At 40.9% G+C, this 27,870-nt stretch overlaps 1 protein-coding gene and 1 long non-coding RNA gene across 4 annotated transcripts in view; one reads left to right on the top strand and one right to left on the bottom strand.

Moving 5' to 3' along the window:
• The window catches only part of LSAMP (limbic system associated membrane protein), a 446,642-nt gene that overhangs the window by 315,274 nt on the left and 103,498 nt on the right, over positions 1-27,870 (top strand). The gene's annotated exons all lie outside the window — the stretch shown is intronic.
• LOC128412759 (uncharacterized) lies at positions 30-27,860 on the bottom strand. The gene is made up of 3 exons (XR_008330156.1): positions 27,345-27,860; positions 2,536-3,000; positions 30-191 (listed from the first exon to the last, which is right to left on the bottom strand). It is a non-coding gene; the product is annotated as an uncharacterized LOC128412759 (long non-coding RNA).

The following is a 27,870-nucleotide window of genomic DNA, read 5'->3' on the forward strand; positions in this document are numbered from 1 at the left end:
ACCAATTCTACTGAGCATTTATTCAGCAAGTTTTTTGTGGCTCCTGCTACCAAGACTTGACAGGCAGCTTGCCTACTGTAGTTATAGTAGTATTGCAGTATATTTATCCAATGTGATGTGTTTTTACTTATCGTGTTTGCATGCAGGCTTTTTCTTAAGCTGTGTTTTGTTGTGGTAGGCCACCTTGAGATCTATAGAAGGGGTAATATAAAAATATTTTTTAATAAATAAATCTCTTCTAACAGGAAGAAAACAGACCAGGCCCCTGTTAACTTTCATGTCTGAGTGTCCCATAAATAAGTCCTCCTCCAGGCTCAGCCCATGAAATGCAGTTCTCCCAAGACTGAACACTGAGACTTAATGTGATTTTTGTTGTAGGTCAAATTGTCCCTGGAAGGGTTTTTCCCTATGTGACAAAGAAGAGAAAAAGGTGTTGGTGGATAACGAAGGATCCATGTCTATAGGATGACTAGAGAGATTGAGATCCTGTGCAAACTTTTAGTGGAGGGTTTTTCTCTGTTAGATATGCTAATGGCTGTTGTTGCTGTTGCCATCATGGTCATGAATTATTATTCATAAGCATATATTAAGTATCAAACACTTTTCAAGGCAATTTATATTCATACAATAAAAACAGTTAAAAACAGTGTTTAAAACTGTAAAAAAAAAAACCACCTCCAATTAAAGATAAGAACAAAGAACACCCCAGGCAAAGAGGTACCCCCCTCTGCCCATCCAGCTGAGAAGTTTGTGAAAACAAGAACACCTTCACTTTCCCCCCCTGGGAAATGCAAATAGTAGGCACCTGTTGTATCTCTATTCCTATTCCATGAAATAACTCCTGTTAATTAGTTGACCAGCATTTGTGGTGCTTTAAAGGGAGTGCTGCGCTGCAACTGGATTGTAGGAGAACTAAATTCTGGATGTGCTTTTGGGTGATTTAAGTTATGAATCAAGTCATGAAAAGGCACCTGTGTGCCCACAAATCTCACACAAATGTGCAAAGCTGATGGGAGACACTCCTACTGGAGCTAGCAGGTGTGCATGCAAGGTTCCATGCCGTGGCTGTCCTTAACATCTAGCCTTTCACAGACAAAATTACAATAACTATAGCCAAGGCACTTGGAGGGATACACAAAAGACCATCATAGGTGAGCACCTCAGTAACAATGCCTGCTAGATGTCTTATTTTTGCACATTCACAGACTTAACATTCTAAAAATACATAAATGATGGGCCCTATTCCTGGTGCAGTGAGAGATTTTACTTACTTGGGCTCCATGATCACTGCAGATGGTGACAGCAGTCACGAAATTAAAAGATGCCTGCTTCTTGGGAGAAAGGCGATGGCAAACCTAGACAGCATCTTAATATGCAGAGCCATCACCTTGCCAACAAAGGTCCGTATAGTTAAAGCCATGGTTTTCTCAGTAGTGATGTATGGAAGTGAGAGCTGGACCATAATGAAGGCCAGTGGCGTAGCGTGGGGGGTGCAGGGTGGGGCGGCCGCACCGGGCGCAACATCTGGGGGTTAGGGCAAATCCAGGGGTTAGGGGGCGCAAATCCACAGGTTAGGGGGCGCAAATTACTTGCCTTGCCCCGGGTGCTGACAACCCATGCTACACCACTGATGAAGGCTGATCGGCGAAGAATTGAATCTTTTGAATTATGGTGCTGGAGGAGACTCTTGAGAGTCCCATGGACTGCAAGGAGATCAAACCTATCCATTCTTAAGGAAATCAGCCCTGAATACTCACTGGAAGGACAGATCGTGAAGCTGAGGCTCCAATACTTTGGCCACCTCATGAGAAGAGAAGACTCCCTGGAAAAGACCCTGATGTTGGGAAAGATGGAGGGCACAAGGAGAAGGGGACAACAGAGGACGAGATGCTTGGACAGTGTTTGCAAAGCTACAAACATGAGTCTGACCAAACTGCGGTAGGCAGTGGAAGACAGGAGTGCCTGGCATGCTTTGGTCGATGGGGTCACGAAGAGTCAGACACGACTAAACAGCTAAACAACAACAATTCCTGGCGCATCTACAATCAAATATTTAGAATGGGGTATAATCACAGCTACTCTGTGAAATCCAGCAACCACCAACTGTTGGATACCACGTAGAGGAGGGTTGGTGGAGAGTTGGTGCTATCACACAGCCCAAATCCACTACTGACATATATACATTAGTGTATGACGTTATTAAGGGGCAGAGAAAATAATGTGAGGCTCAAGGCAGAGAACAATTATAGGGAAACTCAAAAATACACTAACCTAGAAGTATTCTGGCTGCCGATGGCATCAACCATGAAGCCTGATGTAATTGTTGGGGTAATCTGGGGAAACGGGAAATTAAATACTGATGCACTGATGTACTGGCTTCCCACATTTTTGTAGTGCCAACAGACAGTGCAAGGAAGACCAAATATCCCAGAGTCACTTGCAATATTTAGGCACATAGCTAGGGCCTGAACTGATACAGTACAGACAGTGATACCATTAATTGGAGCCTACTTGCCAGAATCAGAACACACATACCCTTTCTCATTGACAGCGTTTCTGCCTCCCCCTACTCATCTGGAATTGCACATTGATCCCTTTTTGTACTTAAAGCAAGAGCTTCTATTTCCATTTCAAAGAGACGTGTCTTTTCCTGGAAACCAGTACTGAAGACTAGTAAAGAAACCCCACTGACATCCACCTGTACACCCATTTGGAAGTTGTGACATCATCATTCCTTATGTTTTCAGACGTTTTCACATTTTGAACTATCATTCCACTTGTGTCTAAAATTGTTCTCTTGGTATCCATGCTGGAAGCTGCCATTCTGCTGCCTCCTGTGTTCAGGATTCCTCTCATTCTGATGTGATTCTTCTGTGAGTTCATTAATTGAAAGGAAATTTCTGCCAGACCAAAGGTGTCAGGAAGCTGAGGGAGACGTGTTCCTCTAAAGTTAGGCTTGATCTGCAGCATGTGCAGCACTGAGAATCTCCCACACTGTGCCTGTGAGGAATTTAACAAGGGTGCCATCAATTTATATCCTTTCAGCACAGCCGAAAATGTCCTTACCCTGGTCTAGGCTGCAGTGAGATGTCAATGCCCCTTCCCCGACTACTGAGCCACTGCCATTTTTTTAATTCTCATATTTTGACCATTTTTTCCCACCCAGGAGTGGTTAATAACAACAATAACCTCAACTGCAAATGATAGGCTGAGACAGTGAGAGGCGATAATGAGGAACTGGACGTGTGAGGTAAAGACAGGAGAATTAAGTGGCAGCCAGCTAAGCAGCAAAGGGGGGATGTGATTATTTTATTTTTTTAAAGCAGCATCAGTGAAATAGACAGGGAATGACAAGACTGAGTCACATAAAAATAGAATGACAGGAAGAGATAAGTGAGGGAAAAGAGAAAGGCAGAAAACACAGTATAGATCCAGCCATTAACTAGAGCATCATAAAGAAAGCAGAGAGCAAAATGCAGAGGAAAATAAAGGGCACAGGGTGGGGAGAGAAACAGATGATGGGGGAGGAAAAAGAAAGGACTGTCTGAGGAAGAATGAGATATGGATCAGCACAAAAGGGGAAGGGGAGAGAAAACTGATTTTCATTTTTCTTTAGCCTACATCAGTGAAAATCAAAATCTATGGACTCTACCAAGTTGCTACAACCTTCTCTGTTGCTGACCAGCCACGATGAGGGATCTGAACTCAAACCACCAGTATGGCTGTTAAAGTCACACTCGTGGGAGTTGCCTCTGATTCAAGGCAAAGTCAGCAGAAGTCTGCTAAGCATACTTCTTGCTATTGATTGAGTTATTAAAATGTGTGCATGCTTGCCACCTGTCCTCCAAAGACCTCAAGGCATCTAGCAAGGTGCAGAAAACTAGAGAATGTGGCAAGAATAAGTATTCAAAACTCCAGAGACAGTTAAAGCTAACACCGTAAAACAGCAAGTTGCAGCCCAAGTAAAATAAGGTTTTACTAACTTGCAAAATGATCATAATAATAAAAATATTATTAATAATAAATTAATAATAAACTTTTTACATTGAAGTGACTTAAAATGATTTGCATTATACAAACAAAAATAGCAAAGAACATTAAAACCAAATATAAAAACAGCAATAAAAACAAGACTTGCATATAAAAGGACCAAATCTTACCCATGCCACTTAAAAGGATGAGGACAAAAAGAGGCTATAGGCACAATTAAATTGCCACCCTCTCAGTTAAGAACTAAGGTGTTCTTCCCTGGGGATAGCATTGCACAAGTAGGGAGCCACCAATGAAAAGGCCCATTCTCATGTCACCACTCTGCACATCTCCCTCAGATATGGCACACAGGAGAGCCTTAAATGATGGGTGCCAGATTGGTTTATGTGGAGAGAGAGTCCCTGAGGTATTGGGCTCCTGAGCTACATTAAGGCTTTATACAGCAAAACCAGCACAGTGAATTGAGCCCAGAAACTAATTGGTGGCCACTGCAGTCATCCCAGAATTAAAAAGGAGGCTAAATGGACTTTCCACTAAAAATATTATGCTTTGTATATATATCAACTATGGGAGATGTTGACAGGTCCTTGATTCTAGAAGTATGTATTCGGATGCCATGGACAAATCAGTGCTCACAGTCCCAAAGATCATAAATCTTAGAACTGCTTCCCAGGTACTTTTTGAAGCCGGATGATTGCTCAACCTATTTCCCAAAGATCTATGCCCTACACACATGTGTTCTAGGAAAGGATTGTTCTTTCTATACTATTGATGTTTATACTGAAAGAAATGCATAACCAGTGTTTCTGCTTAGATGGGGGACAACCCTCAAAGCAGCTTCACATGCCACAATGAAGGAATCACATGCTTTCCCAATGTGTTCACAGGGCAGGGCAATCCTGACATCTTAATGTTTTATCCAAATGATTCCTGAACTGGAAACACTTGTATCTGTCATTTGTAATAATGGGTACATGTGAAATGTTTTGCATTTAGCCTTAAGAAAATGGAATATGTGAAGCAGTCTTCAGAGACTGAGAAATAAGCACAAAAATTTAAGGAGAGACATGAATGCTCAAAGTGAAAAATAAAAGGAGCTACAAGATGAAATACTGTGAGGAAAGAAGAAAGAGGCCACCACTTTCCATTAAGTTCTTCAGAGGAGCATGAAGAAACAGGCTTTGAGACATTGAGTTCCTGATGACTCCTGGCTCTCCACGACTTCAGAAGCTCCCCATCATGTATGGAATCTGCTTAGTTTTCTTTGCAATTTTCTTCTTATAAACAAAAGACTCAATTGGACTTGAAATCATACCATTCTAGGATGCTGGCATATGGTCTCAAGAAAAAAAAATGTATTGTGTATGGCTAGGTATTAGAATTTCAGCTCAGCGTCTTATGGAACTGAAGTGAATCAGGTTTGCATTATTCTTCCATCCAGGTAGTTCAAGTACCACCCATACTCTGTGTTTGGTGGGTGATTACGTCTTTCTACCTGGGTCTTGTGTTGGAAGAATGTTCCTCTGTGTTAGTAAGGTAGATCAATGTTGGCATCATATGCTATAAGAGAGTTTTCTATCAGTGAAAACAGTCACAACTGCCCTGGGCACTCATCAATAACCAATTAAGAGATCATCTGGATTTTCTAGTTTTGTATTTCTATCCTCTCCAAAAGGGGGGGGAGGAGGAGGAGAAATGGTTATATTATTTATCGCCACAATTTGTCCCCAATTCCAATCAAAATAGAAAAAGTTGAACAATAACAATTTATGAAATATATCTAACATCTTTGAGCAGCAACACCTGTCAGAGTTGCTGATAGCAAGCGTCAGTTTATATACTGATGGATGGATTTCACACTGCATGTAGAAGACCCGAGTTCGATCTCTAACTTCTCTGGTGAGAAGGAGCCAGTGAAACCCTGGAGAGCAGCTGCCCTCAGAGTAGACACCACTGAGATAGATACATAAATTGTGTTAGCTTATAGAAGGCAGGTTCCTGTGCTCTTGTGTCTTTCATATTCATTTCCTGAAATTAACAACTTTGCACATTCACCAGCTCATCTTTAAATATCTGATGACTTGCTTAAATTCTGTGACTTGGAGTACCCAACAGCAATATTCTGTATTCTTCGTGGGAGACTTATAACACCTTCAGTCCTATCTGTATCCCTCATTTCACATCCCACAAATATTGGGGCATCTGCTGGTACAGATCAGACCTGTCTTTTAATCATTTTTTGCCTGTTCTCTGAATCTTAGCCCTGATTATCTATAGTCCTCCCATCTCTAAACTGGAAAAGACTTGGTTGAAATCATATGTTGTATACTGAAAGTGAAAAAGAGGTGCAGTATTCAGAAAGCAGAATTATGGCAATAGAAGAGAACCCAGGTAAGACTTTGATTGCAATAGTATAGGACTGCTCCAGCTCTCGTCTATTGTTCTGTGAATTCCATATAACAACATTGGCCTTGCTGGGTCAGGCCAAAGTCCTATCTGGTCCAGCATACTGTTCTTACGGTGACCAACCAGATGCCAGATGGAAGTCTGCAGCCAAACTACATGCATAATGCCTGTATTTCTTTAAACAGTAACCTTCTGCAAGAACAATTCTCATTGCTTCTGGCGCTGATCTCTGGCACCTGTACTGTCATGTACAAAATGGTAGTGAAGAAAAGGCATGATGGAAATGCACAGCTTGAAATCTCTGCAGTAGCACCTGAGCCTGAGAAAGTGGCTATAGCATCTAATGATGATATCCATCATCTTGAATTCTAATCATCATCAAAAGACTTATGGTATACATACAGAAAATTTGCATCTCTAGTTTGGGGATAGTGCATAAATTTCTGCAATTTGCTTTTTAATTTAAATTGTTTTACACCTTTAACTTATGGTGTGTTCCTTTTTGGCTGAGTTTTGGCTGGTCAGGATAAGCCCCATGGTTACCACTGAGTTTCTGTTTGAATGAGCATTGCATCTCCCAGTTTGAGAATAGACTCACACGTATATAAACTTTATGTGTGCATACTTGCCCAAATACTGCAATACTTTAAAAAAAATAAACAGTTCCCATGAACATTCGTGCTAAGAAACATTCCAAGAAAATTTATGGGAGGAGTTTAGAAAATGGATTCAAAAGCAACCACAGTTGCTCAAAAATTGAGACATTGCTTTGCAATGTTTGTCCAACTTTCATGAGAACACTCATTGTCCATTCATACTGCTTCCTATGTCCCTCAGTGTTTTCTTAATAAGATCTTGTGGGCTTTAAGAAGGCTGAGAATGATAATATAAGTTCCAAGCCAAGAAAATGAACACTTCTAGTTATTGCAAGCTAGGCTCATGGCTGACATCCTGATGTAAGGATTTGGTTTTCAATGAGACAAATCTCTCCAAAAAACAGGGCAGCAGAAACACATGGGACAATATTGACTAAACAGAAAACAATTCAGTGGCTGACCTTCATTCTCTTGAGTAAACAGCTATGAGAATTCATAGCATGTAGATGGCATCGGATCAGTATTCAGTTTTTGTGGATAGTTTTTTTGTGAATTGTTACCATTCATTGCCATGGAACAGATGAAAGGCAGTATCCAGCTATATAATATAAGATAACTAACATATAAAGCCATTATTCCAGAAAACCAAAGGGACAACAGGACTAGTGCCTTTGATGAAAATTATTTATTTATTTTTGAAGATTATTGACTTTTCTGTGTAAAATAAAAGTAGCAAACAGCTAGAATCACATACTACAGCATTCTGACCAATTTACTCCATGCAACAACAACAAAATGATACAACAAACATGATGACGGTGTATTTTTAAGAGATTAGGTGTGATAACTAAGAGAAAATTAGCTTTGAGCATCGAGGAAAAAGCAGCTGAAAAGGATAGGGAGGGGAGCTTACCAAAATCCATAAGTCCCACCAATGACTTCTCCCCATTTTAGCTAAATCAGATCTTCCTGTTACCTTGATAAAGGGGGCAGGACCCCTCTGCAATTCAGAATTGCCAGGAAAGTGAAATAGGCAGACAGGCTGAGTAAACAGAGCAATAGAGAGACAGAGATCCAACTGCCCTCCTAGAGTGATGAATGTGAGAGGGGCATGGGGGAGTGTTGCATAGAAAAGGGGTGAATAATGCACTCACCAATACTCGGCTAAAACTACGTGGTAGAAACTTCTGGGTCCTTCTTTTCCCTGTGATTCAAGCACTGCCACAAAATTTATCTTGGAATCATAATGGAAAGCTCACTAGAAATATTGTCTCACCATGTAGTAGAAGGGGTACAATGGGGGGGCAAGGCTTCCAAGGGCCACAGGCACTTAGCTTTCATTTGTTTTTAAAAAGTAAGTCAATAGGACTTTTCTGAAGGAAGTTAGAGAAGGAAGCACAGATGTAGCTCTATAATGCTTTGACACTCTGCATGTAGCACCATTGCTCAGGACACTTAATCCCTGTTGCTAAGCAATCAGAGGAAAGGATGTTGACGCCCCCACCTGGGACTCCAGAGTGGGCCTTCCCAGAACAACACAAAAAGCAGGAAAGGCTGAATGGAGGGGGATACTGAAGTATGTTTGTTAAAGCACCTTCCTCCTGTCCACATTATTTCATACTCTCAGTGTGCAGCCTTTACAGAATAAAACAATTGGCTGGTTTGGGTGTGTTTTCTCTGAAAGTAAATAATGTCATTGTATGAGCCTTCAAATTCACCTTGAACTTTTCTTTGGATGAAATTTTGGTGGTTTCTCTAATAATTTCCAGTGTTTTCCTTTCCTTTCCTTTTTAAACTGTAATCTGTAAACTGTAGTATGGTCCACTGTCGAACACTGTCTTAGTGTCCAAAATATCTTCCAAATGTTTAGTTAGCATCTCCTTTCTTATAATTTGAATCCATTGGTTTGGGTCCTTCCCTCTGGAGCAACAGAAAGCACTTGCTCCAGTACCCATGTGATATTTGAAAATAACTATCATAAAACGTCTGCCTGCTTTTCTCTAAGTGAAATATACCCACTCCCTCAACTGTTCATCATAAGGCTTGGTTTTTCATCTTGGTTGCCCTCTGCACGCTTTCTAGCTTCTCAATAGCCTTCTTAAACTGTGATGCCCATATCTGGACACAGTACTGCAGGTGGGGGCTGACCAAGTGGTACTATTACTTTCCTTGATCTGGCCATTATACTTCTGTTGATGCAGCCTAGAATAGCTTAAGCATCTGCCTCACACTGTATCACTCATGTTAAGCTTGTGGTTCATTTATTTATGTATTGAATTTGTTAGTCGCTTTATCTTGACCAAGGCAGCCCGAAATGACTTGAATACAAACAGACAACCCCCCTTCCCCTGTGCGTGCACACAGATACATTAAAACCAAGAGGGAAAATAAATACATTAAAAACATCCCACCCACTTCTAAAAGATAGTTAAAGTTCAAAGGTCTGGTTCTAGAGGAAAGGCCTGTTCTCCTGTCACCACCCTCCAGATCTCTCATGAAGGGGGCACATGAAGAAGAGCCTCAGATGATGATTGCAGGGTCCAGGTCAGTTTGTATGGGGAGAAGTGGTCCTTGAGGTATTGTGGCTCTGAACCATCTACTAAAACCCCTAAATGCTTTTTACATGCCAAGCCAGGTGTCCCCCATCCTATATTTGTGCACCTAATTATTCCTGCCTAAGTGTAGAAACTTACACTTGTCCCTACTGAAATTTATTTTGTTAATTTGGTCCAGTTCTCCAATCCGTTAAGGTCATCTTGGATTCTGACTCTATCCTCTGAGATGTTAGCTACCTCTCCCAGTTTGATATCTACAAATTTGATGGGTACCCCCTCTATTCCTTCATCAAAGTCATTTATAAAGATGTTGAATAACACTACGCCCAAGACAAAACCCTGTGACACCCCACTTGTCATTTTTTTCAACACCAGTTTGCAATTATTATTAATTTTAGAATTCCTCCTGAAAATTCATCAGCATTTTAGTGTGAAATTCTTCTATTATGTACACATTTTTTTGTGAATTTCCCTGCTATGATGTATTTTCCATGCTGTTTTCACTAATATATGCATTTTTATGCACATTTTACCATAGCATATTAATTTTGGGTGCATTACATGGCTGGAAAAGCACTTTACAAAATTCAGAGAAGTGCACTCCCCCCCCAAAAAAAAACCCCTGTGGTTCAGTTTGCATATTGTTTTGGAAAGTATGGCTTGTGTTGGTTCATCTTCAAATGTGAACTGAATTTAATTCTCTCTCCAGCCCCCGGTTGTAATGCAAAAAGGTTGGAGAGGAACGCTGAGGTTACTTTTCTCAGGGAAAGAGTTTCAACAGTTCGTAAAACCCTCTCTCCCTCCACCTTCTGAATAGCAACTGCTTTATCCTTCACCCTAGAGTATACTTTACTGAAATAAATCACCCTGGTGCTGCCACCCAGAGATTGTTAAGTGAAGACTTCAAAAGTGTACAGAGCCATGACAGACTTATTTCTGTGCAGTTCTGAAAACTTGAATTTCTTTCTCTTGTGCTATTGCCTTGTTTCCCTTTCTTCTTTTGACCTGAAGACCAATAGTTGAGGTGCCTCCATTACTATTATCACCATCACTTCATCACCATCATATCTGCTTCAGACTAAAGTAATAGTCTACATATAGTTTCCATTACAGTTATTAAGTAGTATTAGAAAAAATATTCTCACATATTTCCACCTGGAACTTTGTGATTGGAAGCACAAAGATGTTTATAAGAACAGTCTCTTGAAATAATCTGTTATTTGTTCATTCATTTCATTTATTCCAAAGTGATTAACAAATATTTGTGACTTCTTTCTATGCATATGTGTTTGGGATATCTGGTAGAAAATTCATGACATTTGTGAAGTGGTGATATAAGTTACTTTAAACCAGGTTCCAAGAAAGAAGCATTCAAGAAGTCAGATAAGACCATTGATAGGAAAAAATGTTTTAGGTTTTAAATTTTCATATTTCATTTTATGGCTTTTGTATTTTTCAAGCTTTTCAGAGTATGCAGAAAGTCATGAGCTTGCTCTCAATCAGTCATTTTAACTCAGTCCAATAGTGCCTGGCCTGCCACTATATTTGCAGGTGGGATTCAATCATATACCAGCAATTTCAGGGTCCACAGTTGGGCACTCTTATGCAGCAAACTCTCTTCCCCCCTAAAATTGGACTTTTGCAGCAAGGAAAGTGATGGGGAAATGAATTACCTTTATATAGGATTATAACATTAGTGTTGCTGAAGTTAACCCAAAATAATTTACTCCAAAAAACAGAAGATGTTATTTTGCAAAACTTTTGCAGCACATATAATTTAAGCTCCTGCTGATGTTCTTCCTGTGCTATTGAAACAAGGCCAAATAAAACAGGCAAAGAAATAGAGCAGCTGTATGCTGCAAAGAAAGTTGGGCTGAATACTAGACCTTTTCAAGTGGAGTATTTCTTTTCTTTTTCCACTAAAAGAACATCGTGGTTATCTTAACTTTACGAATGTTCTGCTATTGTTACAGAAGTTCATAGATTTGCCTGTGAGAAGAAGACATTTCATTCTTTTTCAATATCATCTGAAGAACTGCCCACAACTTATTTATATAGTGCAATTGACCACTCATCCCTCCCCCCTTTTCAATTAATGTGAGTGGCCTGTTTTCATGAACACGGTGATGTGTTATTTGAGAATGAAAGGAATGGCACAAGAGCAAGCTTTCAGGATAGAGTACTTCCCTGACCTTAATAATACATATGCCCCTTATCATCTTGACCAACTGAAACTAATGGGAGAGTAAGACTGCAATCCATATTCATCTTACCTGGGAGTGAGTCACATTGAAGTCAATAAGGCTTACTTCTGAGTAAGCATGCATATTATTGCACTGCCGATCATTATATTTAGAGGGTCCAGAAGTTCTTGTGTTCTGTAAATGTGTGAGAAATAGACTGCTTCTATAGGTTTCTAGGCTCTTCATTAACAGTAAGAAGTAAAAGATACTGCTCACAAATAAGCCAATAATATAAAAAGCATAAAGTCAATAATGTGTGATTAGATGAACAATGCAGAAAGTGTTTGCTTCATATTCTAAAACCCACCTTTGCTCTTTTCATATCAGGATCTCAGAGGACTTTATAAAAAGATGTGTTTCTAATGAGCTATTGTTAGAACCTGAAATCAGGGTGGCCTTTGTCAAACCACTAGACTATATGAGTAATGACTCCTGAGTTTTATTCCCATCTTTGCCTTTGACACACCATCATATTTATTCATCTGTAAAATGGAAATCATACTCCATGGTATTCTAAAGCAGCACATCTTGCATCTAACTCATAACTTTAATTTGCTGACTTGTGCCTTAGCCATTCACCCACTTCTTCGATTCTCTTTGAGCTCATCAACTGGATATAATGCATATGGCACAAATAATACTGTGCAGGTTTCAAGAGCTCGCTGTGAAGTGACTTGGCAAATTCCCAGACACTTGCAACTGGTGAAGAGAGAAGGGCGTGATGGAGAGGAGGGTGAAGGTGTAGGATGTGGCAGGGGTGGTGGTTGAAGATGAACTGGTTTTTCATACAGATGCCTGGGGAAAGCCCAGACAAATTAATATTCAGAAAATATTCAGAAATATTCAGAAATATAATATATAATATTCAGAAAATAACTCCAGTGTAAATACAGTGGTACCTCAGGTTACATACTCTTCAGGTTACATACGCTTCAGGTTACAGACTCTGCTAACCCAGAAATAGTGCTTCAGGTTAAGAACTTTGCTTCAGGATGAGAACAGAAATCGTGCTCCGGCGGCGCGGCGGCAGCGGGAGGCCCCATTAGCTAAAGTGGTGCTTCAGGTTAAGAACAGTTTCAGGTTAAGAACGGACCTCTAGAATGAATTAAGTACTTAACCCGAGGTACCACTGTAATGTCAGAGTAATATCCTAGAGTCCACATCCACTGGAGGGTCTGTATGTAAGTGGAAACTCTATAATCTCTATAATCTCTATAAGTACTTCAAGCAGCAGCCATCCAACTAGCCCCTGTGGTACCATTCTTAGGAAGTGGTTTGTGTTTTCCTATGGCTGGGGAGGGGGGGAAAGCAGAGACATCACCTTGCCAACAAAGGTCCGTATAGTAAAAGCTATGGTTTTCCCAGTAGTGATGTACGGAAGTGAGAGCTGGACCATAAAGAAGGCTGATCGCCGAAGAATTGGTGCTTTTGAATTATGGTGCTGGAGGAGACTCTTGAGAGTCCCATGGACTGCAAGAAGAACAAACCTATCCATTCTTAAGGAAATCAGCCCTGAGTGCTCACTGGAACAACAGATCCTGAAGCTGAGAATCCAATACTTTGGCCACCTCATGAGAAGAGAAGACTCCCTGGAAAAGACCCTGATGTTGGGAAAGATGGAGGGCACAAGGAGAAGGGGACGACAGAGGACGAGATGGTTGGACAGTGTTCTCGAAGATACAAACATGAGTCTGACCAAACTACAGGAGGCAGTGGAAGACAGGAGTGCCTGGCGTGCTCTGGTCCATGGAGTCATGAAGAGTCAGACACGACTAAACGACTAAACAACAACAACAACATGGCTGGAAGGGTCTCAGCCACTTGGTTGCTCAGACCCAAGTAAAGTAGCAGGAGAAAGAGCCACTTTGCCCAGAATATGACAAGCCTTTGGGAAGTGGAAGAGCATTGCCCATTTTCTCTCTCTCCTGCTTTCAAGCCAGGGGTGAGCAACCCATGACTGAGCAGAGGGGTACAAGGGCTAAACACGGCAACTGTGCTTTCTGGAGGGAAAGGTGTGGGTTTTTTTATGAGCACTCCAGGAAACAGAGGGCTCACTAGGAAATTATGGAGAGCCGCAACGGTCCTTTTTTAATTGTATAGAAAGGCGGGGGGGGAAGGATACCAGCTGGGGTTGAGAATTCATGATGCTTTTATCAAAGGCAAAGAAAGAAAAGACAATATGACAGGGCCAAAGCTCAGTATCAGAGCACATATTTGGCATGTCTGAAACACAGAGAGCTGCTACCAGTCAGTGTACACAGATGGAATCAGTATAATACAACTTCCTGTGTTCCTAAACCAATGAGAGGTGTAACTGTTTTTTAAAACTACAGAACAAGGTGTGGGGAAAATCCTCTTCATAAACTCAATCAAAGTGAGTACAACATCTCACATGAAAAATTTCAAGGGAATTTCTGCCCCTCAACCAGGCTCCAGAGGAAATTTCTTTTTATTTCCCACCCCATGAATTGCAATAGTTATAACTTAATATCAACTGCAAACATGAAGTTACCATACATCCAAACACAATTAAGAAAACATCTTAGCATGCTTTGGATACCTGATTGTCCTGGAAGACTGAGATCACTTGGAGGCATTCCATATAAAATATTCAAGATGGAGGGATTTCACAGCCTTATGAAATCATCTTATGGAAAGGGAAATTATCTAGGTGGCATGTCATTGAAAGGGCCACAACATAAACTATGGCCGCCCCCAGTGTTGGCATTGTGAATAAATGCAATGAAAATTGTGTTTCGGTGTCTGAAAGAAGAGTCTAGTGCTGAGAAAAGAAACCCTGAAAGTTTTTTCAAAGTTGAGTGAGGCACAATGTGAGAATTAAGAGAGTGTTAAATCAAAGCCTCACCATGACATCGAAAGCTGCTGGAGAGATAGAACACCAAAGGAGATGGCATTCTTCCTGGAGACCTTTGAAGCAGAACAATTCCTTTTAATAGTCACCTTGCCTACAGGTTTTAACAATAGTTCAGCGTGCAGCATGCAGTCTGTAAACTTTCTCTGACAAGTGTCACCAGTAACTTTGGCGCATCCATTCCCCCCCCCCCATTGCATTTAAAATCTGGGCCAGCAGATAAGACATTTATTCTTTTTAATGGTTAAGAAATTTGACTATAAAAATAGCTATATTTTCTTTCCTCACTTACAAGATTTTCTTGCCCTATTGCATGCCTGAGAAAATGAGCATCACTTACTTGATAAATGGGTGACAAGTGACAAGTATTGGACAAGAAAAGGTAACAAATACAGATTCAAAGAGAAGTTGGAATCTCAGCAGGCCATAAAAAGAATAGAGATTCTGTATGGAAAGAAAATCCAGTATAGTATATAATTTTGAAGAAAACGTTATCCAGATATATACACTAGTGCTTTATAACACATTTTCACAAAACTGGGAAGGTATATGAAGGTCTGGTCATATGTTCAAACAAATTAATGTTAGATTCTTAGATATCCCCAAGAGAAAAGAAAAATCTAATATACAGAACAGACTGTATTTTATGAACCTTCTTGCAGAAGAAACAATACAAAGCAACCTTGAGCACTTCCATGATGTGTTTTTGGTGGCACATTTCCACCAGGAGGTGTATCAGAAAGAGCCACCAGGGTGGTCTGAATCCAGAACATGGCTGCCAGAGCATGGTCAGGTCTGAATCTAAATAAAGAGGTCACTTTTCTTACCAGGTGACAATTAAACCTGCAAGTAAATTGAGTGGATCCATGAATGTCCCAAAAGCAGTTAACCAAAGTGATGTAAAATGGTCAGATGCCATCAGTGACTAAGGAACCCATTCTTTCAAAGCTTAAGGACCTGCCAGCCACCATTAATCCAGTTTTGCCTAGATTAGGACAGTGTGTGTGTGTGTGTGTGTGTGTGTGTGTGTGTACCACTATTCTGTGCTTTGAATATCTATCATCTCAGTTAGAACCCCAAAAAGTGAATGTGGGAGAGAGGAAATATATAATAATAGAAGTTAGATCAGGATCTCATCCCCTCACAAACTCCATTGTCACATATAACAACCAGGAAAATTCACCTGAGTTCCACCTTATCCACTCTCCTCTGCTACTGAGCTCCTGTTAGAACTGCACACCACCAGTTTTGCCCTGGTCTCCAATTCCAAACCACTTCATAAGAATCTTTAAAGTGATAGAAGGTAGCAGGATGGTATCAGCTGTATAAAGAATAATCTCTGAGACCATTTTGTGGGTACTTACCATCTTGTTCATTGCAGAGCTCCCTTAAAGGGCTGTCCAGCTAAATTCTATTATAAGACAGTGAAGCAGTGGTCATGTCACAAATGGAGGGTTAAATCAGAATGGTGATAGCTTTACTCATATAAAGAGCTTTATATTTGCACAAAATCTGAAATGCAAATCAGAAGAGGAGGGGTGGAATAAGGGTGTATGTCTGCATCTCTTGAGGCAGTTGAGGCTGGTCCATCAAGTTGAATGGGGCACCACCCCACCAAACTCAATCTGCTCTTAGCCAGCTCGCACCTGCCTGATTTCTCACAACCAGTTCAGGAGGTAGCACAGCATGTCGGCTGTCTTCTCCTTGGCCTCAGTGTTGCCATTGTAGAACTCTGCAGGGACTATGATGGCTCAAAAACTAGAGTTATCTCTGTCCTCGGCAGTGGCTCAGACTAATAGTGAGCTCCCTGCCTTCTACCTTACCAGCTGCCACTGGCTTGAGTTTGAATTCTGATAGGTGAGGAAGCATTGCACACCAGAATGGTGTAAAACCCTCATATTCTTTAACAGTGTTAGAATTAAAGCAATACATCACTGCATTCAGATTTAAAAGCTGCAGTGGCAGCCTTAATTACTTGGTTAGAAAACAAACCACTTCATTCAGCTTCAGACCTCCATGTGGTCATTCATTCCATTGTCACCTCAAAAACCTGGAATATATGCTGCAGCCTCCAGCTGATACACAATATGCTGATGCACCCCCTGGTGGGAATGTGTCACCAAAAACACATTACAAGTTTGCTGCAAATAGCCTGTAATATCTGCTGCCATCCTTCAGCCATCGCCTGCATATTAGTCCTCATTCTATTATGAGCTGGCAGCCCAGGGAAGCTGTAAATCAGAAGCGAATCGTCCTGCTGACTGCTGAGCTCAGGAATCAAGCTGACCACTGAGCAGAGCAGGCCTTTTCCTATGGTAAGACCAAGAGCAGTGAATAACTCTTGCTTTGAAAACTGTGTCATCCCAAACTGCCTTTCGCCATACGTTGAGGTGCACAGATTTACCGTGACACTCACAGATGAATAATTGTTTTCAGTAAAAATGGATTTGAGGAGAACAAGAGCAGGAGACAGACGTTTAGGCAGGCTACAGTTTGGGAAGTACATACAGGGCTCTTTCCACCTGAGCTCTAAGACAGTTAACATCATGTATCGACATTGGCATATATTAGAACATATGAAGCAGCAGCATTTGGATTTGATATACCGCTTTATCACTACCCTAAGGAGTCTCAAAGCGGTTAACATTCTCCTTTCCCTTCTATTCCCCCACAAAAAACACTCTGTGAGGTGAGTGAGGCTGAGAGACTTCAGAGAAGTGTGACTAGCCCAAGGTCACCCAGCAGCTGCATGTGGAGGAGCGGGGAAGTGAACCTGGTTCACCAGATTACGAGTCTACTGCTCTTAACCACTACACCACACTGGCTCTGTTGGAAGAGCCTGTTGGATCACATCCAGCATCCTGTGCTCACAGTGGCCAACCAGATGCCTCTGGGAATCCTGCCAGCAGGACCCGAGCACAAAAACATCACCACCCCTTTCCTGTGGTTTTTTTGTAGCAACTGGCATTCAGAAGCATTACTGTCTCCAGCTGTGGAGGCAGAACATCGGCATCAAGGCTAAGAGGCACTGTGAATAAAGCCAACTCCCTAATATTCCGAACTGAATAAATAGTGAGACTTGAAAAATAATAAATAAAACGATCCAGAGATTGATTTGCTGGAGAATAAAAAGATATATGTTTACCGTGACCTTAACTACCTGTGCTCAAGGAGAATTGTGCCATTAGTTCTTCTTCTCCTATCCCTGTCTATATTTGAGGTGCTCTTGTTTAGCAAACATGAGTCTTGGTGTTTGGAAAACCGATACTTCAATCAGCATTTGTGAGTATATAAAAAAAAGAATCCCAATGTCATTTGATGTCAAGGATTTAACACACTGCACATTAGACAGTTGTCTAATGAAGGATGTGGTAAAGGAAGTCACAGAGAAACTCATTAAGACTGTCAAGAAACCTCTTGTAAGTTTTGAATGGTTCAGCACACAAATGGGGATGGTTTGTGGTCTATCAAAATGTATTACAGAAGCCCTGATTTAGTAAGCCAACACATATGAAGGAAGCCTATTTTGGTATTAAGTAGTAATTGGGAAAAAATACAGTGGTACCTCGGGTTAAGTACTTAATTCGTTCCGGAGGTCCGTTCTTAAGCTGAAACTGTTCTTAACCTGAAGCACCACTTTAGCTAATGGGGCCTCCTGCTGCCGCCGCACCGCTGGAGCACAACTTTTGTTCTCATCCTGAAGCAAAGTTCTTAACCCAAGGTACTATTTCTGGGTTAGCAGAGTGTGAAACCTGAAGCGTATGTAGCCTGAAGCGTCTGTAACCCGAGGTACCGCTGTAATATATAAATTAATTAATAAACAAGAGTCCAGGGTCACATCCATGTCCTCCTGCCTTCTCAGGACAGTCACCTCCCCTCTTCCCTGCCAGGGAGAAGAGCACCACAGTGGAATCTGGGTATGGCATCAGCCCACCACTAGGTGTGGGGTAACTGGAGCTTGAAAGGGAGGATACAGCTTGTTTGCCCAGGCTGTACACCCAGGGTATTTCTGAGATGCCTTGAAATGCTTTTGTTCAGACTAATGCAGTTCTCCATCAGACTCACAATGAAGACAGGGATGAGTCTGACACCGTCTTTATACATTCTACAGTGAGGCCTATCTGAAAAGCGAAGCTGTTTTGCTCAGCAGGGGGGTGGTTTGGTGTATTAATTTAGAGGAAATTGCCAGCACTGATTGAGATGGATTTAGAAGAGGATAGACAAATTTAATGATGATGGCTTGAAAAAAAGAAATTGTTTAATGGTTCTAAAGGTGGATACAGATTTAAAGAAAATTGTTCTGTTTTTCCCCTGTGTGCAAAGGTGCTAATTAACATTGTTTTTTTTCCTAAGTGTCTCCTTCCTTTTCAGCAGGAGCCCTGCTAGTTTCATTTTATAGCTCTGTCGCTGTAGAAACAGCAAAAAGTTTGTTTCCAAGTAAACTGATTTTCAGATTCATAGTGTAATTCATGGATATCACATTTCACAGGAGAAGATTACAAGGTTTTTCTTTTTGTGGTTTATAGTTGGCTGTCCTAGACTTCTAGATCTTCTTTTCAATTAGCTGGGAGTGCAATGTGTTGAGTATTGGAATTACCCAGAACCTTACCCTACATAGAAAGTTGAACCAATTTTTTTCTAAGATTAAAATAACATATTGAAAGAGGCATTTAACTAGCAGTTACTACCAGTTTTAAATACTTGCTCAGTGTGTTATCATAATCTGAAAAAGTAAAAATTAGTAATCCATAATAGCTAGCATAATGGCAGCTATAAGTAATAACTAGTTCTCACAGTCAAAACAGGACTTTTGGCTAATTGGTTAAGTCAAAGCTTGACAGGAACCAAAAGCCTTTCCATTTTGTTGTGGTCTGGAAGCAAAGAGAACCTCTAAACTAAAACAGTGAACATAAGACTGTTCCAACCTTGCGTGCAAAAACCTAGAGCCAATTCATATGTAGGCTGCACATTAATTCACACATGAAAGTGGTCTCCATTGAGTTTCGAGCATGTAAAATGGCCTCTCCTGTTGGCTTGGAAATTTAAAATACATCCAGCCTTGGAGAAAACAGATCCAACTGATTTAAATCATACTTTAGAAGCCAGATAGGTTGTGCCATTCTTTGCACCTTGATGTTGCAAACCATAGAATAATAATGACATCCAGGTCCAAGCAAACAATTCTATCAAAGGAGCTGTTTCATTTTATTTCATCCCTTTGCATTCACAGCCTGCAACCAAATAATTTTGATTGTACCTGCATAGACACATAGCTGTTCGTTGTACCAGTTCCTAGGTTATTGTGTCAAAAAGGAGATAGGATGCATATGTAGACAAACAATTTTCTCACCTCAAACACTGTTTTAAAATAGATTAGGTGGTGCATTTATTAGATAAAGTCCTACTGGTGTCCCTATTCAACTTTCCAAGCTTCACAGAGCTATCCTTTGGGTGGGTTAATGACATCTTTCACATTCTGCCAGGGTTGGATCTGATAAAAGATTCCTGCTTTTTTTCTTTGTGTTTCCCATTGTTTGGTGCTAACATGATGGATGCTAAATACCTTCTAAAATAGGGTTATATCAAGGCACCTAAACAAGCATATTCTGCAACTGTTGTCAGTCGCAGAAAATGAAGCATCGAACGCCAGCAAGTTTTCCTTGCAATGTTAAGAAATGAAAAAACCAAAACACCAACCAATGCCTTTTGATGTTGTCAATACAGCTATTGCATAAACAAAGAAGGGTCAACATTATTAATAAGCATAACATTTTTGTGGCAAAGGGGCTGTAAGGATGATCATGAAATGAATGATAGAGGATCAGCATTTCCTGAAGAGCATATTTTGAGCTAATCTTATGCATACTTATTAATGAGAGTATTTTAACCAGTGTAACCTATTAGTAGCAAAAGGGCTGTAAGGATGATTATACGATGAATGATGGAGGATCAACATTTCCTGAAGAGCACATTTTGAGCTAATCTCATGCATAATTTACTTCAAAGCAGGGGCAATCTGTAGAAAAGGTGTACAAATCAATGCAAGTATCTGCAGCAGCTTCTTCACAGGGCATGAGTTGGCTGTAATTAAAGATCGGTAGGAGTCTTGCTCCAAATTCTAAGTTTATATTCTGATCATAAATATTTGCTGTTTGTCCAAACATGTACAGGCTTTTATTCATTTGCTTAAGCTTTCTTGTGCAAGATATATGCATTCAACCTTTCACTTTAACAAACATTCACAAGGCAGCTTTCAGATAACAAAATACAAGTTAACAAAACAATAAAATGCAATAACTGATCAGTTATTGCATATGACACTGCAGAAATTGTAGTTTGCAAAGTTTGTTGCAACAACCATTCTTAATATCTGCATGAAAAATCTAAAACAATAAAGAATCTTGTTATTATAATTTGGCCAATATCAAACCCTTTCAAGAGCATGCGTTATTTTAAACCCAGGATACTCTGAAGGCATGTCTTTTTAAATTAAAAAAACACCCTTTCCAATATAAATATAGAAATAAAGTCAAATCTAATGCAAGCAGGTTTCTTTACATCTACTGTTGCACTTGGAGATCCCTAGGATAGCTCTTAGCTCCCATGGCTGGAATTCTTATACTGTATGGAGGTCTGAGGAGCATTTAAAAACCCTTACTATTCATAGAGTTGTCACAAAGGTGATTAATGCATTCTTGAAACAATCCAGGGACATAAGCTATTGTTATTCTCATTTTACAGATGGATAGCATTGGCTTAAGGTTGGAGAGGATCTCAAGGCTACCCACTGAGTCCAGGTTTGAACAGTGGTATCAACCCAGATTTTCTCCATAGATACAAGATGAGAGTTTCATACTGTGCATTTCACCAGTGCATAAACAATGACACTCCACTGGCATCAAAGAGGGCAGTTTTCAACATTAAAGAGCAGCTCCTCTGATGCAGAAAGTTAAGACTGATGCATGAGAAACCCCACATAAATGTGTCATCATTTTCAGAACAAACTGGGCTTCTACATGTAAACATAGTCATATGTCCATGACAGATCTATGTAACTCCTAAATCTACACTGAGGCCACCTTTAGGGTCTCTGCAAATTAGTGCTCCATTGTTACCCTGTCTATCCTGCAAACCTGATCAGCCAGCAGACTTCTCCATTGTACTGAATGAGAGTTTGCACCACCAAGACATGGAACTAAGGGAGAACTCTCCAAGCACTGATGGACAATAAGTTTGCAATGAGGTCAAACATTCTATTGTGCTTGGTCCTCTTAAACTGAACTCACAAAGGGGGAAAGACCATCATAAATTCCCTCACACTGCCATGGTGGTTATTAACTTTACACTGTGAGAATATATTAAATGTGAGAGACATTTTTTGTGCAAAGTGAAGATAAGGAAATATATGCCCTCTATTAAATGGCATGACCCCTTCTTCATTTTTTTTCAGTGCAAAGTAAGAAACTTGGGGGGTATGAATAGTTCTGTCCCACTTGCTGCAGTTCATTGAGCTATACCTCTAATCGCTTTGCTCAAAAATAAGGCCAGAAAGGCCAACGTAATTGGCTCTCAACCACATAGATGGGACATTTAAAACAGTCTCCCAGCAGACCCACAGCTCAGTAATGGAGAAGATCCTCTACATACAGAAGGTCCTAGGTTCCATTATTGAAAGACCCCTATATGGGAAAGACATCGTTTTCAAATTGTGAGGAGTGGCTTTCAGTCAATGTAAACCAGGGGTAGTCAACATGGTGCCCACGCTTTTGGACTCCCATCAGCTTCAGCCAGCATAGTCAATGATGAGGAATGATGGCAGCTGTTGGGCAAATTAAAGACAGTGTGTCCTTCATTTGGTTCATTTATTTAAATATATTTAATTATTTAACTCTCCCAAGAAGGTATACAAGTAAAATAAAATAAAATACCACAATAATTTACAGCTAGTAAAAATAGACCATAAGCAACCATCTCCCCCCCCCCACAAAATACCCCAGACACAGCACACAATTACAATAAAAAGCACAAGACAATAAAAAGGAGACGAAACAAGACCCAAAGGCCTACACCTAGATATATTCAAAATTAAATACCCCCAAACACATTGTATTTTAAGGCTGTTGGTGGTGGTTACTTTTTTTAAAAGCTCATAATTATCAGAGGGCAACAGGCATTGGTACTGGTACCCTTGGGAAGCTGCATATGTCAGTATGCATGGCAGTCATTGGAGCATTCTAATCACTCCCCAGGTAAGCCCAGTGAGGCTCACCAGCACAGGGGCATTTTGCTAAAGGTCACCCTCAGACCCTGGTGCTGGTCTTCTTCAAGACAAGAGAAAAGGTGCCTTTGAGAAAGAGTTATATGTGATCTGAAATGGGTGCAGCGGGCAGGCATTGCCCACTCTTTAAACTGCATCCCTGCTCAGCTCAGCTGTTCTCTTCCCTCTGTCAGATCATTGGTGAAAGTAAACCTTCAGCAACAGTTCCTACCTACCTGACCATGCAGCTGGCCATTTCAAGAGACAGGAGCCCAGAGTCATTGCAGCATGAGGAAACTTGTTTTCCATATATCAGGGTGGAGGTTGCCTCTGCTGCTGGGTGACTGACAGCAGCAAAAGCTTTCAAAACCTCTCTCTGCCGCTGCTTAAATTAAGAGTCCCTTAATGAAATGCACAGCGCCCCACTCCCAGCACCTCATGATCAGATTATTAGTGGCTGCTTCCCCCTGCTGCATAGGTTTGCGATCCAGGTCTAGAATAGTAGATGGTGTTGTATGCTGAGAAGTTCTGCAAAACTGTGAGAAGCAAATCCTGGAGAATCCAATTGCCCACTTAAACAGATCAGTCAAAGGAAAGTAACTGTTGGTGAGTGAATGGCGAACTCTACTGTATCTTCCCCCCAGAGAGCCTGTGTTCCACTCCTGTTGCAACTACTTAGTTTGCAACTGTATATAATCTTTTAACCAGATAATGTATTTCCTTCCATTATCACAGATTCCATATCCCATAATGTTTCCATAAACCATATGTCCATGCAGTCTGTGTGTATTCATAGATAGATGTATCTGTTTTCATGCAGCTACGCAGGCACACAAGGGGATGTAGATGAGCCCTCTGGGATTTCAAAGAAAGCCTCATAAAATGAACCTGCTCCTCAACGGATGCAAATTGGTGCAGTTCATTCTGCCTTTAGGCCAATCTGACATCTGGCTAGTTCTGTCCCAAGTAATGGGTGATGCTATACTTCATGAGTATACCTCTTTAGCAGCAGAAATGGCTTGGGAAATTTAAAGAGTCCGAATCTTATTACTGTCACTGTGCTGAATCGGCACTGCTTTTATATCAAACTCCCCATGTACTTTTCATTATTTCCCAGCTATGCTGAATTAATACAATGATAGGTGTTCAAATTCATACCTGCCTGAGATCATTTAACTGGGAATGCATATGTCTGCATGCATGTGGGCTTTTGTAATTAATAGCATTCAAAACACTCTGCCCATCTTTGCACATAACTAAGCCCTGGTGTGAAATCAATTCTTGGAATGACAGCCATTTTGCAATTTGGCTCAAATTAAGTCTCCTTTTTGTGGAAAATTACAGATTTTGGGTGGAGGTGGAGATATGGAGAGGAGCGTCCTCTCTAAGCTAAGGTTGTGGGAGGGATGTTTTTGTTCTGGGGTTTGGTTGTGGGAGATAACTATCACCCACCCAACCTCCTACCCCTTGTGGCTGAAGTAATTTGGGAGGACATTCCCATTTCCCCTAGGATTTGTCAGGATTCATTCAATGGTGATTGGCAGGGTCAGTATCAGGGATCATCATTAGCAGGCACTTGCTGAGAACTGCACGCTGTGAAGGGCCCAACAATGATCCCTGGACTTCCTGGCCCTGGTGTCCTTCCTTTTTGCCACTGCTGCTCGTTCACCTTCCATCTACAAACAATGAATGGAATGAGATGAAGAAACAATATTTTCCACTTTCCATGGTGGTTGTGTGAACTAGGCCCTAAGGGAGAGGGCAAGGGAATGAGCAGCAGACGTGGTAATGAGAAGGAGGTGGACCCACTCCCAGAGGGGAACCTTCCAAAGGCATTCTGCCCAAGCCTTCCCAAACCTGAATTGCCTTGCCAAACAAATTGACACAAGAATTTGTGGAGATGCTGATCCAATGGGGGGTGGGGTGGGTTAATGACATCACATTTTTACTTGGGAGGCTGGGAAAGACCCCAATTTGCCTGTTTGGCCACACACAGAGCTGATGCACACTTCTGCCTTGCGCTTCTCATTTAGCCTTGTTTATAATACAGAAAGGGTGTCCAGTAGATAAGATTTCTGCATGTGTAAGCATCTTGTGTTTTGAATGTCACTGACTTCCAAAATAAATCACAGTAAAGCTAGAAAATGTCTGACAGTCTCTTTTATTCTAGCTTACAATCTGGAATTTCTTTTTTTTAAAAATAAAAATTTGATTTAAGCCATTTTAAAAAGAATGCTGCAGCATCAGAGTTTGGTTTGCTTGTTTGTTTGTTGAAAAAAGCTGAATTAATGGAAAGAATCCTGAAGTGAGTGTACCTGCTGCCAAAAATGTATCTAACTATCCCCACCACCACCACCTTCCTTATGATAAAGCACAAAAAAACCCCTGCCCCCAGAAATGCTAGTAAGGTCACTGGGTCTCATCAGCTTCTTTTACAGCTCCATTAGCTAAGCCACAGATACACCAGGGACGTATCTGGCACAATAGTGTGTATCAGTATGACAACCTTACTGAATGGTTTGTGTTCAGACTGTTTGTCTTCAGTCAAAGGGTAAGCTTCCAGAAGAGACTGTGGGACTTGGAACAGGAATGAGCATTGGGGGGGGGGGGCAGCAGAAGGACCATCCATTATTTTGCTATTTTTCTGTGTTCAGCTCTTTGACTGTTATTCAACTCCCTTCATCCAAACACCTATTCTGTTTCATATCATTTGATTGTATCTTTATGGCTCTATGGCTACAGAGCTATAATTAATTACTCAGCCCTTCTTCCCTTGTATTCCTCATTTCATTTTTTAAGTATTTTGAGTTCTTAAAATTACATTTTTTTCATTATGTTCTAGCCATGTTAATCTGCTGGAGCAAAATGGAAAGAAAAAGGGAATTGTGGCACCCTGTGGCACAATCCTATGCATGTTTATACAGAAGTTATTGTTGTTGATTTAAAAAAAAAAGACTAGACAGCCATTTTAATGATTGCCTTGTACTGCTTTTTGTGTTTTTATTTTGATGTACGCTGGCCTGATATGAGAGCTGCATAAGTAAATAACTACATTTTATAAATAACCACATAAAAATAAATAAATCTCACAGTATTCAATCAGTGTAACTCAGAAGCAGCTGCACATAGAATTGTAGCCTTAGAGACTGAAGGAGCAATCAAAACCAAAGAACTTCCAGATCAGCTGCAGATCTCCAGCTCAGCCAGAGCTATGCTGGCATAACTCTTTCAGCCTGGGTCAGCCAGGGCTCAGCTGGCTGAGCTAAGACTTGGGAATCTTAGGCTGGCATAAGCCCTGGTGGCAGGATGTTTCAGAGGAGTAGCAGGACTAGGAGTGGGCCAGGGGAATTTATAGTGGATTCTAATTCTATCCAGCTTGATCTCATGACCTTGGAACCTGGCAGAATTTATACTGGCAGAAAGGGTGGTGTAAGTCAAACTCTCTTTTAAAGACTTGTTTCCCCTCTGCAGATTCCTAAGGCAGTAGCCCCACTCCTGAAGAGAATTAGGAATAGGGGTAATTTATGCCAGCTTTCTATACTTTTATGATTCCTCTGTGATATATTGTAGCTCAAGCTTTAATAGGCATGACCAGTTTCCTATCTACAGCTGAGGGTAGGAGGCAGCTAGCATGAGACCAGCCCACATTGATGAGAAATGTTGCAGGTTCCTTAAGTGCTTGATGTTTGTGACTGCCACCACATCTAATAGGATGGTGCATAAAATGAGGCATGTCTGAAATATTCAGAGAACAAGGAGTTCAGGTGAACAGAAATGCAATTGGATGCCCAAGGGGATGCATTTTGTGTCTGAATCACCTCCTTACACATTATAACAATTACTGCATTCAAATTATTAATATGGAGATCTGCATTAATGTTGAATTATAACTCATGGTTTGGTGGGTGCTGTATCTTACTTCAGTGAGGCAACATTCTCTTTAGTAAGCATATACAGTGGTACCTCAGGTTAAGAACTTAATTCGTTCCAGAGGTCCGTTCTTAACCCGAAACTGTTCATAACCTGAGGTACCACTTTAGCTAATGGGGCCTCCCACTGCTGCTGCGCCGCTGCCACACAATTTCTGTTCTCATCCTGAAGCAAAGTTCTTAACCCGAGGTACTATTTCTTGGTTAGTGGAGTCTGTAACCTGAAGCATCTGTAACCTGAAGCGTCTGTAAACCAAGGTACCACTGTATATAGCTGCCCTGTGAAGAGATAAGTCTGCTTCAAGATGGGTTTTATGTGTGTTAGTTCTCTCTCTGTCACCATGGATTTGCTTTGTGTGTGTTCATGCTGAGTGCAGTCTTATTATTAAATTACTGCATCAATATTGTTAGTAGATGAGACACCAGTTTCCTCTGGGCAGATGCAAAGCTCTCAACTACATAAATCATGTTTATGTGCAGATACAGTGGTACCTACCTCTGCAATGTATTCCTAGCTGGTGTCATCCACTTCTGCCCAACTCAAGGCAGCACTTCTTCGCTGAGAAAAGTGAGTGAAATCCCAACCCAGGCAATTTCTGCTGTTGTTGTGGGGAAAGAGACACCCAAAAAACGCCTGATACTAAGACTGACAAATCTACTGCAAAAGGCGGTCTGTCCATCAGTTGTCAAGAGCAGAATGTTCTGTATTCACTGCTTTCAGTGTTGTAAAGAGCTGGGGTAAATGAATTCCATGCTTCCATGGCTAGGCATGTCAACAAATACTTTCTACTGTGTGACATAGCATTTTAATGGTCATGTTGATACTCCTGTCCTTGCAAACGCCTCCTGTAACAAATCTTGTTAGTTTCCCCTTCCCAAGGAAAGCAGGTCAACTTGAAAGGGCCAGCACTGGAACTTGTCTGTTGTTTTTGTCGTTTGCATCCATCTGTCTGAAGAGACACTGGAGTGTGCCTCTGGGGGTGAAGCCAAATTGCTCAATTGGCAGGCAGCAAGACCCCTTC

Source organism: Podarcis raffonei, chromosome 4 (assembly GCF_027172205.1).
Source record: "Podarcis raffonei isolate rPodRaf1 chromosome 4, rPodRaf1.pri, whole genome shotgun sequence".
Taxonomy (NCBI): domain Eukaryota; kingdom Metazoa; phylum Chordata; class Lepidosauria; order Squamata; family Lacertidae; genus Podarcis; species Podarcis raffonei.